The sequence below is a fragment of the Elephantulus edwardii genome, unplaced genomic scaffold (genome assembly GCF_000299155.1).
Source record: "Elephantulus edwardii isolate Elephantulus edwardi_28Jun2011 unplaced genomic scaffold, EleEdw1.0 scaffold00092, whole genome shotgun sequence".
Classification (NCBI taxonomy): domain Eukaryota; kingdom Metazoa; phylum Chordata; class Mammalia; order Macroscelidea; family Macroscelididae; genus Elephantulus; species Elephantulus edwardii.
The window spans coordinates 13,165,425-13,170,802 of NW_006399842.1; positions in this window are offsets into that span (position 1 = coordinate 13,165,425).

The following is a 5,378-nucleotide window of genomic DNA, read 5'->3' on the forward strand; positions in this document are numbered from 1 at the left end:
GATTCTGGGGCTTCATCTGACATACTTTGGACATGTTGCCAGGAGGGACGGGTCCTTGGAGAGGGACATCATGCTGGGGAGGGTGGAGGGACAGCACAAGAGAGGAAGACCCTCTATGAGATGGATTGATTCAGTGACTGGGGTAATCAGGATGTGTGTGTCAGAGGCAGTGCGACTGGCACAAGATAGAGCAGGGTTTAGGGCTGTTGTACATAGGGTCGCTATGAGTCACAAACGACTCAACGGCACATAACAACAACAACAAAGAAAAGAAGTTTCAAGCATAATAAAATGAAAGTCAAAACCCTGTTTGCAGATGTGACGTTGTTGTTGTGAGATGCTGTTGACTGTAATGCATAGTGACCCCATGCATAACAGATCAGAACCTTGCCCCACCTCAAAGCATCCCCTTGATCCCCATCACACCCAGGCCCTTTGCTGCAGTCACTGCATCAATCCATCTCACAGAGGCCATGGTTTCCTAGAACCACAAGAAAATAAACTGAAATGTTATTAAAACTAGTAACAGAATAAAGAATTCTGGTTGCATAGTGTATGGCATGCTGCATCACCAACTAAAATGCTGCCTGTTTAGGGTGGTTCAACTCCACCAGCAGCTACAGGCAGGAAAATGGGCAGTCACCTCCCAGGAAGATTTACAGCCTCTGAAACCTAATGGAGAATCCTTATGAGTTGCAGCCTATTCAACAATAAATAATAGAATATAGATAAAATAAAATCACACAATTACATTCATGTCTTATGTACTAATCATAACCATTTCAAAAAGTAATACAAACAGGATGCCATTCACAACAGTTTAAAAACCCCATTAAATACCTAGGAACAAATTAACAAGAACAATGCAGTATTTATATGAAGAAAACTACAAAAATTTCCTGAACCACATAAGAGATCTCAGTAAAATAAAGAGGTTTTTAAAAAAATAAACTCAAAGTCTAATTTCAATGCAATTTCAATTTTCAACTTAAATCCCCAAATGTGGCTAAAAAGGTCATTTGGAAAATTGAACAACAGGTAAACATTCTATTGTTGTTGTTATGTGCCGTCGAGTCGTTTCCAACTCATAGCGACCCTATGCACAACAGCCCTAAACCCTGCTCTATCCTGCACCAACCGCACCGCCTCTGACACACCCATCCCGATTACCCCAGTCACCGAATCAATCCATCTCATAGAGGGTCTTCCCCTCCCGCGCTGTCCCTCCACCCTCTCAAGCATGATATCCCTCTCCAAGGACCCGTCCCTCCTGGCAACATGTCCAAAGTATGTCAGACGAAGCCCCAGAATCCTTGCCTCCAAGGAGTAGCTTGGTTTAAACCTCTCCAAGATGAATCTGTTTGATTTCCTGGCAATCCATGGAACATTCAGTACTCTTCTCCAGCACCACAGCTCAAAAGCATCCACTCTCCTTCTGTCCTCCCTAGTCATTGTCCAACTCTCTGATGCATAACAAGCGATTGCAAATACCATGGCCTGTATCAGGCGCACCTTAGTCTCCAGAGAGACACTGTTGCTCCTGAGTACCTTTGAGAGGTCCCTAACAGCAGACTTTCCCATCGCGATACGCTTTTTGATTTCCTGACTGCTGGTACCAAGAGTGTTGACTGTGGAGCCGAGCAAACTGAAGCTGTGAACACTCTCAATCTCTAGAAAAGAAAAAAGGCAAAATTAACCTATGAGGTCTAAATCTGCAATAATAAATCATTTTTGGTTTTGACTGCCTTCAAGTTGAGAACAATTCATAGTAACCCTAAGAACAAAAGGCCGGATGCCCCTCTACAACTATCAACATTTATCAAAGTTCATAGAGTTTCCTGAGGCATGTTGTTTAGGAAGTGGATGCCACTCCTGCTTCCAAATAATAAATTACATGTGCAAAAATTAACAATAAATCCATTTCATAAATAAGGTTGATAAATTTCCCATGCCATTAGTATAAAATTAATAAAAGTGAAGATAGTATTATAAATCCGTTTTTAAAAGCATGGAATAAATTATGTCAATACTAGGCAAACGTATTTGGAAAAAAATATTAGAGCCTATAGATCTATGGCATTCTCAAAATAAATTCCACATGGTCTCAAGTTCCAAACTCTTGTAAGCAAAAGAAGAACTAGAAGAAAATATTAAACTCTTTTTACAACTTAGACTAAGAAGAACCTTTCTTAACATAATATAAATTCTACAAATGATCAATAAAAATATTGAAAATTAAGTAATATATGTTGAGTGAACTAATGCAGGCTCATAAGGACAAATAATGCATTAGACCATTACTGTAAAAACAGAAAGATAACTAGTAAAACATGTATGGGAACTCAAGGAGCGAAGGGGAAGTGGAGGGCTGAAGATAGGTAGGGGTGAAACCACAGGGCTACACAGTTTGGTGGGTGGAGGGAGAGAGGGAAACAAATGGGAATGATCCAGGTGAAAAGATAGGGTAATGATGGGCAAGGTCCAATGGTGATTCATTTTATAAATCATAATGCATGAGAATGATTGTATGAAACATAATGAAGAAGAATAGTGTGAAACACAATGTATATAAACTTTGTAAGTAAATCAACAAAGAAAAAATTAAGCTATGTAAAAATTTTTAATTGGTAAAAGGCATTGTAAAACAATTTAACATTCTAAATTAGGATTGTTTATCATGTTCTCCATGCTTTATTTTATGGACATCAATTTCTTTTTATATTTTTGAAAGCAATTTACTTTTGCAATTTAAAAATAAAGTTAAATGTTAAGTATTAAGCTAGAAAAATATAAGTGATAATTTATCTTCTCCCAAGAAGAAAAAAGCATGATAGTAAAAAATAAAAGCTATAACTACACAAAAGTGGCACAAAGTTGCACTGCAGTCCCGAAGGCATGAGGTTCAAATCCACCAGCTGCTCCAGAGGAGGATGGGCAATCTCTTCCTGTGCAATTAACTGCCTTTGAAAACCCACAAGAGGCTCAGCTATGGGTCATTTCCGACTCGATGGGACACAACACCACCACCACACAGAAATTAGGTACTTATCTATGGCTATAAAAATATTTTTAATTAAAAATAAGTTTAAAATCTTTATCAAATGCATGACAAAATATATACCATATATTGATGAAACTCAAAGATTATAGTCTTCAATATGGATTATATTTCAACATAAAACTAAAGTCCTCAAACTGAACCAATCAACAGCATAAATGGAGAAAATATTGAAGTTCTGAAGGCTTTCATTTAACTTGTATCCACAATCAATACGAATGAAAGCAGCAGTCAAGAATGAAATGGCAGATTGCAGTGGGAAACTGCTGCCAAGGATCTGCACCCAAGTCATGGCATTTCCAGCTGTTTCAGATGCACGTGAAAGTTGGTCAGTGAAAAGGGGGATCAAAGAGGAACTAATGCTTTTGAATCATGGTGTTAGAGAAGAATACACTATGAATATACCACGATGTACTGTCAAAAGAACAAATATATCTTGGACGAAGTGTAGTCAGAATGCTCCTTAGAAGCAAGAATGGTGAGATTTTGTCTCACATATTTTGGTATGTTATCAGGAAAGGCCAGTATCTGAAGAAAGACATCATGCAGTGAAAGAGAGGAAAACTATCAAGGAGATGAATTAACACAATAACCGCGACAACAGGACTTATGCAGGTCAGAGATTGTGAGAACGGTATAGAACTGAACAGGGTTTCCTTCTGTTGTCACTTGGGATGCTACGAGTCAGAGGTGACTCCAGAGCACCTAACAAACAACAACAAGGAAAGAGTGTGTGTGTACGTGCGTGTGTGTGTGTGTGTGTGTGTGTGTGTACAAAGTCTGAACCCACTCAGCTGTTCTGAACCCACTCAGCTATTCTGCAGGAGAAAGACAGGGCAATCTGTTCTCATAAAGATCAGAGCCTAGAAAACCCTAAGTCTCATGGGCCATGAGTAACAGCAGGGATGGACTCAACATCTAACAACACAAAGAAGTCTTACAAATCCATTTTAACAAAGCAAATATATAAAGGAAAGGTAGACCAAAGACATGAACAGGACTAAGAGGAACTGTGATTGGCTATTTAGTAGCAACCAGAAAATGAAAAATACTCATCTATCTGGCCCCACTATTTGTCTTCAGAAAATTAAATCATTGGTATTTAGGAATGAAGCAACATATGTTCAGAAATCATTGCCTAAACAGGTGAACCCTCCAGTAGGTTTTTAGAGGCAGTAAAGCAAACCGGAGGAGATTGCTCATCTTTCTCCCATAGAGCAGCTGGTGGATTTGAACCAAATATCTTTGTGTCAACAGCACAACACCTTATGATTAAGCCACCAGAGCTCCTTTTGTAAATAAACAATGGGAAACAGAGACCTAACTCAGCTTGCAGCAAAAGAACATCATCTTTCACACCAATCATCCTGCTCCAACAAAATGACTTAACTATCGACTCCTAGAATGGAGAATTGTATGGCTGGCAGCAGGTGTAAATTCAATCCAACAAATACTTACCTAGCACCTATTCTGTATTGAATTTTAAATGAGAGTAGTGAACAAGATGAAACTTGCAATCTAGTGGGCTGAGTGCTGGAAGAGAAGAACATTAGCCTGTGGAAACAAAATTACACCACACAATCCAAGAGGATAAAGGGAGTCAGAAAAAAATTCCTAAAGAAACTGATGTAAAGGATGACTTACCCAACCAAGAAAAGTTGTTAGGTACTGTTGAGTCGAATATGACTCACAGCATGACTCTATAAACAACAGATCTGTATCCTGTCCTGTGCTGTGCCATTCTCACAATCTCTGACATACTTGAGCCCATTGCTGCAGTCACTATGTCAATCCACCTAATTGAGGGTCTTCCTCTCTTTCATTGACTCTCCACATTTCTAAGCATGATGCCCATCTTCAGGTAATACCATTAGCAACATGCCCAATGTATGTGAGATGAAGCTTTATGATCTTTGTCTCAAATGAGCACTCTGGGTTCACTTTCTCCAAAGCATATCTGTTCATTCTTTCAGCAGTCCATGGGATATTCTGTTCTCTCCAACACCACTACTCAAAGGCATCAATTCTTTTGTCATCCTTTATTCATTTTCCAGATGTCAGATGGATAGCAAGTGATTGAAAAGACCAAAAGTCACACTTTAGTCCTCAAACTGACATCATTGTTTCTCAAAAATTTGGAGAAGTCCCTGATTGAAGATTTTCCCAGTGCAATATGTCTCCTAATCTTCCGACTGCTGGTACCAAGATTGTTGATTGTGGATTCAAGCAAGATAAAGTCACTGACAATTTCAAATCTTTTCTCCATCTACCAAGATGTTGCCTATTGGCCCAGTGATGAGAATTTTTGTTTTCTCAATGT